General features: G+C 41.6%; 1 long non-coding RNA gene across 1 annotated transcript; it reads right to left on the bottom strand.

Annotated features, from left to right (window-relative positions):
- Positions 1-3694: 3694 nt before the first annotated feature.
- On the bottom strand, positions 3695-15196 carry LOC125942378 (uncharacterized). Its single transcript, XR_007465052.1, has 4 exons — positions 14693-15196; positions 13206-13318; positions 9298-9354; positions 3695-4631 (listed from the first exon to the last, which is right to left on the bottom strand). It is a non-coding gene; the product is annotated as an uncharacterized LOC125942378 (long non-coding RNA).
- Positions 15197-15765: the final 569 nt, after the last annotated feature.

The following is a 15765-nucleotide window of genomic DNA, read 5'->3' as shown; positions in this document are numbered from 1 at the left end:
CGCCGGTGCAGGCAAATACCCTTATGAAAATGAACAATGACTTTCTGATTAGAACGTTATGCATTCCTAATGTGCTATCAGACAGGCATCAGAAATGCATCGTCTAATGTTGTTTAGCATCACGAGTACATCAGAGACTGAAATGACAATGCATCATAAGATTTCTGATGAGAGGAATAGACATAGTTTTTTTTGTTACTGGTAATGTCAAAGCACATCACATAAAAGTGTGTATGACGCCTACCTTTTTACAGCGAAGCTCTCTATGGCCATAGGATCTAAATAAAAACACGTGTCCGAGATGTCGACAAAAAACAAGTGAGACGATCCTGGTAACAGAGCAGAAAGGGTCCAAACTGAATGGCACATACATCTGTCATGTGAGCCGATCCTGGTGGTAGTGCAGCAAGGGTCCAAGTTTCACCACCTAGAGTTATTTCGCGGGCACCCATTGCATTTTTATTTCATCAAAAGGACATATTTTTATTTATTACTGCATTGTATATATTAAAGTTTTCTATTACATAATATGTTAACAAAGGTGACGCTCATGCCAACAGTTTTAATTTAAATTTAGCTCCCCATAATTAATGTTTGGTAGACACATAGGGTATACATTGATCTGTGCAATTAAACAATTAAAACTGACAACGTCTGAAAGATCCTGAGAACGCAATGATGAAATAACTTAAAAAAAAGAATGCTCTGCTGACACGCATGGATTACTATAAAATGCACCCATATCAGAAATTGTACGATAATTAGTTTCGATAGTTCATTGCACCACCAACTATACAACAAGTGTTTATATATATATATATATATATATATATATATATATACAATATTTCATAAAAAGTTGTTTCGTAGTAAAAGAGTTGTTCTTGTTGACATAGGACACACGCACGCTGCAGAGACATGTGGCTTTTTTGAGGAATCGTCGCCGGTCGCAAGATTAACACAGAAGGCACGGATGACAGGAGCTCAACCCACGCATATTAAGCACACCGATACCAAAGCAAGATACGGACGACACGGGTGTAACCTGTGCCACACGAGCGAAAAACCATCGTACATTCGATGCTTTCCGACTTAACACAGTTACAACGCGCACTGAAACATCGCACTACAGTTACTGAGGTTGCAGTAGATGTTAACGACAGCAGGGAGTTATCTAAAAGGAAGTGACGGCGCCGGATAGTCCAAATAATTGAAGTCACGGCACAGCGACGGCTTTAAAAGGATCCCATAGCCTGATCTCAAAGGCCATGCTTTTGCTGGCTGCAGATGCGAGAAGCGATTCAAAATTGAAAATACGTCATAAATGTTCTTTCTACGATAAACTATAGCGTAAAATATAGACTTTTCGGTGGTTTGTTTTGTCTCGCAACATCTATACGTAGTTGGGCACAACACGGCACTAAACATGAGTGTATAGATAGCATTCTTGTAACGTCACGGAGCCATCTCTCACCGCGCTGGTACCCAAAGATGGCGTCTGCGATGACGTCAGTGCAGCGTATTATCACGCCCACACTGTTTCGCTTTTTGACGGCGATTGTTTTTCACCGGCTTATCAGTGTTATCGCTCTGACGACACAAGACGCGCCTGTCGTTGCGGTCATGCTGTCATGTTTCTTGCCCTTAAGCCGCTTCTCGACCTGCTTCTGCCCAAAGTTGACGTCTGCGATGACGTCCGTGCAACCTATCTATTGGTTAATATTCTAAGCATCACGGAGGCCCCGACTGCCTCACAAGTATGCAGGTGGCGCCCTTCGTCCCGTTGTCAGACAGCCGCGTCACATCAGGGGGGAGCTTTGCGCCGATCCTCACTCTCTTGCATGGGTGACAATTAAAATTTGGAGTCTGATATCTCGGAGCACAGACATGCTAGAAGAAGTCTTCCAAGTGAAACTCCGTAGAAACACCACTACCCCTCTAACTGTTCAATACAAACATACCCACTTACGGCAGTCAACAAAAAGTGAATTATTCAATTTTAGTTAATCGGGCTGCTGATAGCGATAATTATGATCTGACTTTGTGTACTCCTGGCCACATAACTTATTTGAACAGGTGGTCTTCGCGTGCCTCCCAGTGCGTTATTTTAAGACAACCATAAAGCTTAATTTTGAACACCCTGTAGATTATTCCCAAAAAGTTGGTGCACCCCTTTGTCGCACAAAAATTTACTCAAACTCATTTATACCAAGAACATCTGAAGACTGCAACCACCTCCTTGCCTCCATCGCTGATATCTCTTACGCCAAGGATTTCCAGACAGCCACTAAAACTAACATTTGTTCTGGCCCCTGATCTCTGTAAAGCCTTCGCGCGACTGAGAGCACGAAAATAAATACATAAATAAATAAATAAATAGTTAAATAAATAAATAAAAGTTAAATAAATAAATAAATAAATAAATAAATAAATAAATAAATAATAAATAAATATTTCTGGGAGGAAGCAACTGTGTGTGTTTCGCTATAATTGAGTAGAGTTCTGCCGTCCGCTGTACGCTGTCTGAGTTTTATTTGGGCTCATTTTGTGTTCAAATCTGTGATTGAATGCATGTGCTTTCTGAGAGCTGACTTCGTCTTCACTGTAAAACTAGTAGCAGCACGCAAGGGACAAAGCAAGGGATGGTGCGAGACGCAATACGGTCGCTGACTCGCAACTGAGTTTTTATTGGGAAAGCATCCATGACAGGAACAATATGCATGCGCCTGACAATGCGATAATACACGAATCAGTGTACAGACTACTATAATCAACCATAAGTGTACAAAACATCAGCATCATGCACCATGATTTACACTCAGCTTATCGCGGTGTCTACATTCTTGTTTATGGTGCATGCATATTCTTACTGCAGTAAAAACCTTGCGTTTCTTTTCAACATACGCCTCTACCCACACCGGTCTCGGTGTACAGGCAGTGCGCACGACATTTTATGCTCACACAATTTATTGTTCGCGCAATTTTCCACTTGCGTTACTTCTTGTATTTAGTGTGTCTATGAAACCTGATTTTATATTCCAATGCCGCTTATGTGACCTCTCTGGTAAGCTTCCTTAGGGCATCTATATCACCTGGCTTCGTTGGACTTTTTCATTGTTACCTTCCCCTTGTTAAGTGTGGACTTGTTCGATCGGTTTTAGTGGGCATCCATACCGTGTGTAAAGGAGTAGCTGACGCCACTTAAAGCAGCTAACATCTAAATATTATGTACTAAATTAAGAAAAGTTGCTTGTGGCAGGAATTTACTCGGGGTTGGCATGAGTGTGCCACTGTTTTGCGTACCGAGACCAGCGTGAAACTTTTTTGCGTCGAAATTTTTGTTATTCAGGACTGAGTACTGTGACACGACAAGCAGAAAAAAAAACGATAACTAACGTCAGGCATTTATTTATTAAAGCTGCCCTTAAAGGACCTCTTGTTGAGGGTATTACACAGAACCAATACAAAGTTATATTAGTGTGAATTATACTGCGGTCAACAAGTCCAAGCAGAGTGAGCAGAATACACACGATTATATACACAAGAGAACAGGATGAAACAGGTTTGTAACACGCTTTTCACACAATTTCATCGATCATAACGTACACGATTAAGAAAATATAAAGAACTCGTTAAAATACAATTCTAGCTACACTGTAAAAAAATTTCTTCAGTTTACGGTGAAAGTTGAAGGTAAAACGTTGCCGGACACTTTTCCGTAAATGAAAAACAGCGTTTCCGTCAAACGGATAGTCTGTAAAAATTTTTTCCGTTGAATGGAAAACGGAGAGTTCCGTCAAATGGAAAACGGTGATTTCCGTCGAATGGAAAACGGAGAGTTCCGTCGAATGGAAAACGGTGATTTCCGTCGAATGGAAAATGGTTATTTCCGTAGTTGTGATCACGGAATTGTCTGTATTTTGCAAATACAAAACGGTGAGCTCCGTAGAACGGAAATTCTGTAACTTGAGCACCGTACTTTCCCAATTAAAAACGGACAGACCGTACTGAGGAAAGGTATGCACATAAAACACACAAAAAGAACAGAAAGGAAGACAGAAACACCTTTATTTTTGTTCTTCTTGTGTCCATGTCTTCTATGCTTGCGTGCCTGTACCATGAATACGTACGAACTTGTTCAGCTTTATCTTGCTTCGTATCAACAGGTGCAAAATTTGTTTTGTAAATGATGATGCAGGTGTATATCTCCAGCAAATGAGAAAATTGTTTGTTTCATTGAAATAAGTTATACCAAGTTGTACATTACAACATGGCTAACTCACATCAGATATAGCTTGAAATGGGGCAGAAATCAATGCACATAAGTGGACATACACCACACTGAAAATGCTGTGTGTGCACGTTTCCTCCTTGTGTAACTGTCTTCTACACCGCTTCATCTTCGTGTCAGTGTTGCCATGTTGCATTTGAGTTCTGTACATGACGTGTACAAAGCATACATACAAATTCGTGCCCAAAAAGCAACAAGCCACCTGAATCTGAACGAAACTGCGTGTTTATTGTGCTTTACTGAAAAAAACTTGCAAGATAAGACACTAGAAATCGGCTGACTAGAAGGATTGGTTGAGAATCGGAATGACTGGTTGCTTGCAGATGCCTCCTGCCTTTGCCTGAAAAGGAAAAAAAAACAATCAATTAAGACTCTTTATTAGTAGTAAAATCTCGTTACAAGAGACACTCGGTTATGAGAGACATTTCAAAATGGTTTTGCTGGTTTTCCTATGTTCGCCATGTTAACAACATTGCATACAAGAGACATGGTTACAAGAGACACTCGGTTACTAAGGACAACTTTTTTTATGTCCCTAGAGCAAATTCTTCACTATTTATAAGACACAACCCAGACACGCTCACGTAATGCGGCTAACGTCGTACTAACCGGTATGCGCTGCAATTTTCACTCCCTTGGCTCTATTTTGTTTTGTTCCGCAGCCGGCTGTCATTCCTCACATGGTTGAGACTACCAATTTCACTGAATTTTCTGCCATTATGCTTCTATAATCGTCGCGCTCCCACACCGACTCTGTGACAGAGTACCATTGAGTTGGATTTCTGTCACAGCGTATACGGTGCTGGTCACTTTGTATGCCGGTAATCAAACTCCGGAGCCATAGCCATGTTTCCATGAGACAGCTCTGTTCGCATCAAAGATGAGTTTAAACACACTTTGGTGCTCATGTATAATAAAGTGGTCTAGTTCGACTCCTCAGTGTTTTTAGAATTTTGGTTACAAGAGACCTTGGTTACAAGAGACATGTTTCCCGAGTCCCTTGGGTGCCTCTTGTAACAAGGTTTACTGTACCACCATCATCACCGTTTTTAGTCAGATACATCAACAATAAATGATTTCCAAGTCACAAATGTAACTACCAGTGCTCTAAAAAAATGTCATACTCTGCCTTGTTAGTATATGTTCCTAGCCTTATAACATGAAAAACTTCAGATGAAATCTACCCAAGTTATTTGATGGCTCACTTGGAACAGGCAAAACTCTCATGTGCACATTGACAGTCAGAGATTACATTTTCTGCATGTAGGTAGAGCTACCACGACCCCCACCATACTGCGGACCATGGCTTTCAACTTTCACTGCTCTAATAGAAAACCTTGCAGATTCCACTGTTTTCCCAAAACAATGAAGCACTCTTAAAACGAGCTCAAACCACTCATGTTGTACAATTCCGATGCAAAACAACCAAGCCAGAGGTACTGTCCAGATGACCAGCTTATAAATTAGCAACAATATGAAGAAAGCATGCCTTGCAATACAACATGTGTGCCTTTCAGCCTCTTTCAGATTTGGTTGGTTTTTGTCATGAAAGTATCAATGTGCAATATACTTTTTACTTAAGCAATGATAATTGAAAGTTATGGTCGTCAGTGCGTCAACATACTATCTCCACCCCCTTAAAAAGTTATAATTATAGACACACCACCCAAGGTCAATCCACATAAGTCGCTGTGTTCCCCCAAAAATTTGCCGTTTTGTCAGTCTGTGCTTTTCGAAGTAACCTGTAGCACTTTCGCGACGTAAATGAACCTGCAACAAGTACACATGGACCCCATATGTGGCAGCTACAGGCAGTACCGTTTATTCTGTCCATTCCTTGACTGGCAACCCCAGAACCAAACAAATAATGCAACATGTCGTTCCAGACAGCATTACTTGGGTGACGTGCTTAATTTGGGAATTCCGCCTCTCCTAAAGAAATTTTAAAGTAAAGCTCAAACTAAAGCAATGTCCAAATATGAGCGCTTCTCGTGGATTTTGAGAGTCAACGAGGGCAGAGCTATTTGCCCAAATGTCTGCGACTTCAATGGCAACAGGATGGCCAAATTCCGTGCTGTTAATAGATGCAGAGAAAAACACACTGAACTTAAAACATGTGCAATGATGTGTTTTCAAAGTTTTACTTTATATCGTAGCAGGGATACTCCGTGGTAATTAGTTGGAATTCATGCTATTTGCCTGCAGTCTGTGCCAAAATATTCTTAGAGCCATAGCCACAACACTTTTTCTTTGGGATTAATCAAAATACGGATTTGGCAGAATCCAGAAAAAAATGCTTCCAACTGAACAGGTGCTTCTATATTTTATTTTCAAAGACAATTCTTTTTCTTGCGAAACTAACAATGAGGGTAGCTATAGGGGCTTGTTTGTATGGCATCTTTTATTTTATTGCAGCGCAAGGCTGAACAACAGGTACAACAGAAAGGCACATTTGACATGCACACAGTGTTAACTTCCAACATCAGATTTATTTCCTGTTCTCGTCACTATATATACCCTCAAAACGTCATACAACACGTGTGAAGGCACGGTAAACATGAACTAAAGAAAACCAGGAACCACACGCATGCAGTTTTTTAAGCCACACAGATTGACACATGTACACGTTTAACGCGAACAAAGATAATCAAGCTCTTTCGAGGATAATGAAATTGAAGGCTTACTGATGTGTCACCAAATATTGATATGTTTCTAGTGTCTATAGTTCAGCACATTATCTTGCACCTGCTTCTATTCATGATGACTGCTTTTTTGAATCTAGGTTTGCACTTATCTTTGGCAATGAAGGGCAAGAAAACCGTCAGCAGCCAGGGTATTTAATTTGTCATTGTGTTCTCATAGCCTGTCATTTATACATCTAACAGTTTGGCCAATGTAGGACCCTCCACACCCAAGAGGAATGCGGTATACAACACACGCGATATAATCAATGAATTTGCTTTTATGTTCCTTCTCGCATGCAGTATCCAAAATTCTTTCTGGCCTTGACTTCCCACACAGGCTCATTAATTTAGTAGGCGTCGAAAAAACAACATTGATGTCACTCCTTCCAGCAATCTTTAATCTGTGGGAGAAACTATGTATGTAGGGCATGGCAGCAATCTTTTTCTTTATATCGGTACTTGTACCATATACCTGCTCAGAACCTTTTTGCTGTGCCTTTTTAAGCAGTCCTGCTGCGACTGACATGAGCACGTGGCTCGGGTAAACAAAGCCGCTTAAACGTGAGACTTGCCGTTCGAAGCAATCGTGCATTAGGCGCAGGATAGGCATGTGACGGGAAGTTTGGATTCCTTCACATTAATTTTGTGCTCACCGATAACAAAACCTGCTGGGGTTAAGAACCTAGGGCAAGTAAGCCACTTTTACCATTTGGGCAAGTAAGCCACTTTTACCATTTCATTCCGTGCATACAAAACTTGAAGAGGGGGAATCATGAAGGTGTGTTTCAGTGAAGCGCTCAAGAAGCCATGCCGGCACCTAATGCACAATAGCTTCAGATGGCAAGTCTCACGTTTAAGCGGCGCTGGTTACCCGAGCCAAGTGAAAAAAGGTTCCGAGCAAGTGAATGGTACAAACACCGACATAAAGAAAAGAAAGGTTGCTGTCATCCCCTACATACATAGTTTCTCCCACAGAATAAAGATTGCTGGAAGGTCTGATATCAACATAGTTTTTTCAGCTCCTAATAAATTGGGGAGCCTGTGTAGGAAGACAAAGCCAGAAAGAATTGCGGATACTGCATGCGAAAATGAACATAAAAACAAATTCATTGATTGCATCACGTGTGTTTTATACGACATTCCTTTGAGTGTGGACGGTCCTACATTGGTCAAACTGGTAGATGTGTAAATGACAGGCTACGAGAACACAATAACAAAGTAAATACCTGGCTGCTGATGGTTTTCTTGCCCTTCATTGCCAAAGATGCAAGCGCAAACCTAGATTAAAAAAAACAGTTATCATGAGTAGAAGCAGGTGGAAGATGATGCGATCTTTGTTCGCGTTAAACGTCTACATGTCTGTCAATCTATGTGGCTAAAAAACTGCATGCGTGTGGTTCCCGTTTTTTTTTAGTTCATGTTTACCGAGCTTTTACACGTGTTGTATGACGTTTTCAGGGTATATATAGTGATGAGAACTGGAAACGAATCTGTTGTTGAACGTTAGCGCTGGCTGTGCCTCAAATTTGCCTTTCTGTTGTCCTTGTCGTTCAGCTTGCGCTACAACAAAATAGAAGATATCATTGATTTCATTGTCGTCAGGCTCGGGCACAAAATAAAATTTGTTCACCAAAATTAAGTGGTCACCAGGCATGTCTAGTTGAATTTATCTGAACATGCTCTACTGTCGGTGGTGAAGATGTTGCCAGTTTAAAGGGCTGCAAGAAGGCACTAGTTATGTTTTCTAGGGCAAGAAGGCAACAGAGTATGTTACCTAAGGCAAGTAGTCACAGGAATCCTGGATCAGTAGAAGAAAATTTAGAAAATAATAATTGGTTGGAACATATATGTCACACACTTCTGAGTCACCAAGCGCTTGTCTTTGTCTCCCTTTCTTGTGCCTGTGTATTTTTATTGCGCTAAGTTACTTGTTCATTTATGCACTATGATGACGAACTTGTTTTGGAAAACTTCAAATGTGTACCTGACGTTTGACTCCCTTTTGCATGTAAGTAAACATTATGAACTTGTCGCTGTGAACAGTCATCTCCATTTGCTGTACACTTGTGATATAGGGTTAACAGTATTTGAAGGTTTGTGCATTAAGGCAGGAGAGCAGCACTTGCTGGATGGCTCATCAATTAATTTGCAGAAAAATGCAGCAGTGTGCAACGATTGTATCACTAATGACCTTGAAAATCTTGTTAGTTATTCATTTGTAAATACCTGTTGTCAAACAGCCTGCTGACTAAAGGTCTGAACACGTTATACAGAATTATAGCAGGTACTACTACACGAAAGAAAACCTGTAATAGAACCTACCAAATACCGTATCAGTGTAGTGGCAGGTCAAATGGCTCCTCAATGCTTGTGTCCTTCCTGGGAGAAGGAAAGAAATGTTAAGCTTACACTGACAGCACCAAACCACACAAACGTAACTGCCACAGGACATGAGGAGTTGTAACTAGATACAGTCAACCTGCTTAACCATCTCATAGACATTCAACGACAGAATGTACCTTCATGGAGCCTCTAATCTATGAAATTCATGCTGTAATACAAACATGCTAGCAGACAGAATCAAAATTGCATGCATGGAAATTCTCAGGAAAACTATATTTCCTAGCTACCACAGTCCACTCCTTGTGAAGTACAAGTGACGGTCTAAGCTACAATCAGAAGGTGGAAAATTCGGGATCCTTTCTAGTAAACTAACCATATCTCTACCTGTACTCAGCAATACAAAGGTGAATCACAAGTACTATACTGATAAAGAAAAGTTCAGAACTGCTGCTAAGTGAGTGCTATAAATAAATGATTTCGAATTTATCTTCATGTAAGACTAGGCGTGTTAACTTTCTTTACATTACATGAAAATCATGGTCAGAAAAATATTGCATTCAGTCAATATTGTGATTTGCAAAACAGTAGTAAGAGGTTAAGCTTGGAGACCCTCAGGTGGTATGTTGCAATGTTTCGAGAAATTGTTTCAAGGAGCCTCTTTCCTTAACCCTTTCACATGCCAATTAGTTGTGTTGATTGAAAACTTAGCTTCACCGCATTTCTTACATCTTCATATTCATAAAATGCTTACAGAAGTACAATAGATTAGGAGTTTTCAGTTCTTTAGTGAGTTTGTCAAGTTTATGGAATGTGCACTCCATGCAAAAACTCAGTGCAAGTACATCAGATTTGCAAACATCAACTATTTGATGTCTACCAGGCTTGAATAGCACCTATCCAGCCATTCGAAAATTAGGACTGGTGCAACACACTGTGAAAAACGATGAAAGAAGTGACATACATACAATTACATACACCAAGCAAAGTACCCAACCATCTACCTGCATACTTCCTTTACTAAAACAATTTGCCTGTGTAATTCAAACATGCAGCACTATTTCAATTAGAAGAGTTTGAAGATGTACGGGACACATTTTAAATATCCTTACTTTAATCAATGCCATTGCTATTAATGCACTATCTTGGTGTATTGAATTGTGTGCATAGCGTCGGAAAGGATTAATCATATTCATGTAATCTTTACTGAAATTCAAGGCATAATACTCATATTTGTTTACAGTTTTGTGATGAGACAACACGACAGATGCGGGAGTTAAAAAAGCATCTTTATAAAATGCTGTAGAAAGCAAGTTGAAGCAAGTTTCTACAACCTCTCGCAATACCGAGCTATTTCCCATGAGTGTTCTAACAGTTCCTTGTAACATGATGCACTGTTTTCACAGACATAGCTTGAATCTTTGTATCTCAAGTTTTGGAAGCAACTTATGAATTGCTATAACAAGCAGATTTGAAGCCCCTACCCAGACTGCACAGCCACTTTAACACCACGTGTAATGAATTATGTCATCCATATGGCACAGTTTCCGATTATATTCCCAAGCATGAATCTTATAATTGCAAGTTATGTAAGAGTGTACCTATGCGATTACTTGGGGACAGCACGAAAAGACGGGAGAAGGCTAGACAACATGAATGCAGGCAAAGAATTTTGTTTAAAGACAAACATATATATACTAGGCTTGTTGTCCTGCGTAGTTGCAGCTGCTGGATAGCGGGATAATGTAAACAACAACCGCACAGTTGATGAACTGCTGTTCTGCCTTTTGCTACACTTTGCGTCAAGGCTAGATCCGAGTCACCCTTTTCGCACAATGTACCCCGATTGCTCGACGTGAAAAATAAAAGGAAAGTTCCAGCTTTCCCAACAGTCTCTTTGACATTATGACTGACCTTGTGAATATGATATAACAGTGGCCACCACACTTTAAGGAAATGTTAGACATGGGTTCAGAAGCTCTCCTCCACTTGGTGATGCCTCGATTTCTTGAGGACGCCTTTTGGTGTTCCTGTGATGAGCTTCACAGCGAAAGAGTGTGCCGATGCGGAAGGCAGAATACCCTCCTCCAAACATTGAGCATAGCTCCAGCATACATAACACTAACCAAAGAAAACCCTGCGGTCCAGATATGGAAGATCACTGTCTAGTGGTAGTTCTTCCCCGTACGTGAACTCATCTAGCACTGCAGAGAAGACAGGAAGAAAATCACTCTACCCATTTAGTAGCCTTACTTCACCTAATATAGAGGAGAAAGTTGCCAATGAAGCAAAATAACTTTACTACACTGGTGCCCACATTAGCTAGAGTTTTACGGTTACCTGACAGTGTTTTTGTCTGAGAAGTTACCACGCAAGGCTACTCAAGGAGTTCAGCCATTTTTTAATGTCTCCTCCACAGTGCCAGGTGTGCTCATGGAAGTAAAACTGCTGGAAGGCAAGCTCCAATATCTGGCTTGAAGGTTTTCTGTGGTGAGCATCGTGCCAGATCTATGCCCCACACTCAAAAGTGTCTTGGCCTTTCCTATTAGCGCACTTGAACACTGAAGCGTGTTGTTGCTACAGGAACACAAGGGCACTACCACGAAGTGGAGGGGAGCTTCAAGACCCAAGTATGGTTGCTTTTAACAGTGTGTTCGCACTGCCTTTCGCCATGCGTTGCCAAGAAGCATTTAACGGAGCTGAACATAGGTGAAGTCTTCAGTCGGAGTACTTCAAGGAAGCCAAGGCCTATCACTGCTATACAATAGGTACACAAAGGAAGCTGTGAATTCAAGCAAATTGCTAGGGAGAGTTGGAACTACCTTTTTATTTTCAGGGCCAACAAACTGGTCAGGTACGAAAATGTCAACCGGACCAGGTCAAGACAAGAAGTTTGCATCAAGAAGTATGTGCTGGAGATCATAGGAAGTGCAGTTGGTGCTGTTTACAACATCCTACTGCCCTGCAGCAGCAATTATGTAGGACAAACAGGATGACGACACAAGGACTATCTTAGGAAACACGCACAGACCCTCGACACAAGATGGGGAAGCAACGTAGCTATTGATGCTGCTTTGTGCAGTTGTATATCAAGTTTTGAGCAATGAAGAATCCTCATGGCACATGTTCAAAACATACAAAACTCGCAGAATAGCCCCCACATATGCTAGTGTGTATACACTTAATCTTCTAGACAAATTAAGGTATTTCAGATGAACTGCTAGAGCGTTCTGAACTGGGCTGGTTGGTGCATGTGTAGGAAGGAACTGAATGGTGCCATAGACAGGATAAAGAGAATGTGTTGCTGTGCCCTTCACCTTCACTTCATTCTGGCAGTAGTGCTGTTCATTCCCTTCAAAATATTCATATATTTTGGTCATCTGACCACGTGACACAGCTGTGTGCTGAAGCTATATTTTACCTTGTTATGATACCTTCCAATGTCACACGCAAATCCATCGAGGCATCTTCACCTATTATAGTAAGCTGAGCAGTGGCTACACTTAGTTACCATGGAGCCCATGCATGACAGTGTTAGAGGTCAGTATGCAGGTGTTTTTGCATACTCATAGAGGCAAACTAAACGAAGAATTTTTATTGGTGCATGTTTTATCTGTTGCCTCATATCCCGAAATCTGGTGCTATTAGTGTTTTTTGAACACAACTCATGTGCAACCGAGACAAGTATGAAACAATCCCACTTTCAAGTCGACGTCCTCATGCTGAACCAATTGGTTGCCCCAGGAAGAACAAAACATCATTTATCTTTTGGATACATCTGCAAGAATTATTATACTTGTATAGGCATTGTCATTCAACCAACATTTGCAGTCAATGTCCATTAGGACTGCATATGCATGACTGATATACGATAGAATGGCACAGCTTACCAGAACAAATAGCACAATGCAAGACTGCATTACCACTGGTGTTGCAAGCAGGCCCCCATGACTGAGAAACTGAATGCAAGGCGGCACACAGACATCCTTCACTGGTGCAACAGCTGCAAATGAAATACTGATATCAGTTACTTTCTGACCGGTCATCCAAAGCAAAGCACAAACATTTTTATATACAATTACACTATTGCATATAAGCTTGTCACTGAATTACTGTTATTGCTGTGAGATAGCTCACAGTATTTTATAAAGTGCTAATGGCCTCGTTTAACTTTTTGCAAAAAAAACTTTATGAAGCACTTTCTATTAGAAAAATGAGCTGACAAAAATTTTGCCCTGCATAACTTACAACACATGCACGCATTTTATAATTATTGCAATGATGCGTGTAAGCTGAAAATTAGTCTATGCAACTCGAGACAGTAAGTGTGAACTTCCCTTCAACATCAGTGTTGACATATAGTTTGGTTTGTTTTTACACTTGTTAGGAATATATATAACTTTGGAATGTCCGTAATGCACGTTTGGCCACCACTATTCTATGTCAAGGTTAAGTTAAAAATACTTTTCGCATGCATTTGTTTTACAATTACGGCCGCATATGGGCAGAACTTAAGCGGCAATCCTCCCTCCCAGAATACGTGATATGCTGACGTACTGCGTCAGAACGTTAATCGTCAGCCTGGTAGCTGTCAAAAAAAAAAAAACGAATACAGATTGCCAGGTAGAAAATAATCCATTTCCTTTGCAATGACTCTTAACGGGTATCACACGGACAACTTTCAATTGCGATCGTGCACGATTGCTCGGGCTCTACTACAAACGAAAGGGCACCGTGTGACACCCGTGTTCCCTACCACTGCAGGTGGCACAAGGTTATGGCAGTAAGCACGCTCCACCGTCATTTGATTGTAATGAAGGGGCATGCACATCGAACATGCTCAATGAGGTCTTCATACATGAGCAATCTTCCAATCCCGGGCGTGAACACTGCGATTATGCACGCCCAGCCAAGGCACTGCGTCCGAAGCTTATAATAATGGCTAAAAATTTCACTGTGATGCAGTGCGTCACCGAATATTGGTAACATAACGTTGCAGCGCGTCGAGAGAGATACTAACGGGTACAACGCCTTCACTTAATTTTGGAACGCCGAGAACACAGCACAACACAGTACTAACTGGAATGCTAACGTCCGTAAACCAGCGGCCACATTAGACGACAAAGGAGCTACTAGAGGCGTCAACGCCGCTAATATTGCCTACACGTCTCAGTTGTAGTGAGTATGCATTCAACACAGCAAATGAAACACCCCTTTATCACAGACTCGCAATGTCGCTTTGTCAATCCTCATGGCCAAGGAATCTCGTTAAAGAGCGTGCTCAGACAACACAATTGAGCCCATCACCGGCCATCGCGGAGCATTTCGCACGCGCGACGTGCACCAACAACGAAAAAAGGACACTTAAATCACTTACTTGTGTAACAATCCAGCGCCGATTCCTTCCTATTTAGTGTGAAATCACAAATGCGACAGGAACACCACCTCCACCGTCCGCCATTAGCGAGTACTCGTACAGTTGTTTGTGCTGGAGGAATCCAACCCAGCGTGTAGGCGCGATGAAGGGGTGGTAAGCAGCGCCACCGCTCAAACCCTACCTGCTTCTTTTTGTGTGTTTACTATGCTCGCACGCGAATAATGTTCAAACAGCGTTATCTATGGTGATATATGTAACTGGCAGTGAGAGTAGACAGTGTCTTTTCGTTATATTCTTTGCGTGTTCATTTTTCACTAGTAACATGTTCAGTTGCCCTCCTCATGAAATTACGGACGGCTCTCCGTATTTCAAAAACGGAGCTCACGTCCGTCTTTTTTACGTAGAATCCCGCCGTTTTTCATAAACGGAGCTCACGTCCGTCTTTTTTACGTAGAATCCCGCCGTTTTTCATAAAACAGAATGGTCTACGTAAATTTTACGTAGGTTTTTGCTGTGAAATTACGGAAATTTTTTACAGTGATAAAGGTGTGCCTAGTGCGTGCGTCATTGCGGACGTGACGGTGCAGCTAAGGCCTCATTCACACAGCCGTCAAACGCTCCGTCACGTCACCGTCACGGCGTCCGTTTTCGTCAGGGGACAGGGTTTCCGAGTCGTTTTCCCCTCAAAAACGGCTTGCTGGCGACGCAGAGCGGTGCTCTACCTTTACGTCGCCAGCACGGTGACGGAAACCCTCTCGGAAACCCTCTCCCCCGACGAAAACAGATGCCGTGACTGGTGACGTGACGGAGCGTTTGACGGCTGTGTGAATGAGGCCTAATGGGGAGGAGGTGGTGTCACATCATGAGTGTACGAAATGAGTGTGTGAAATAAAAATTATCAATGTCCAATTCAATGCCGCTGAGCTTGGCGTGTTTTTCATTTGGCCTTACCGAAGTGCAGTTTAGAACGCAAGGGAGAGCTTGCGCGGAGAAGGAACACGCGGAAAAAAAAAACATTACACCAAAGGCACTTCAGTGCTTTCGCATTCCCACACACATCGCATTCCCACCTT

Source organism: Dermacentor silvarum, chromosome 1, assembly GCF_013339745.2.
Source record: "Dermacentor silvarum isolate Dsil-2018 chromosome 1, BIME_Dsil_1.4, whole genome shotgun sequence".
Taxonomy (NCBI): domain Eukaryota; kingdom Metazoa; phylum Arthropoda; class Arachnida; order Ixodida; family Ixodidae; genus Dermacentor; species Dermacentor silvarum.
This window is presented reverse-complemented; position numbering and strand designations above follow the sequence as displayed.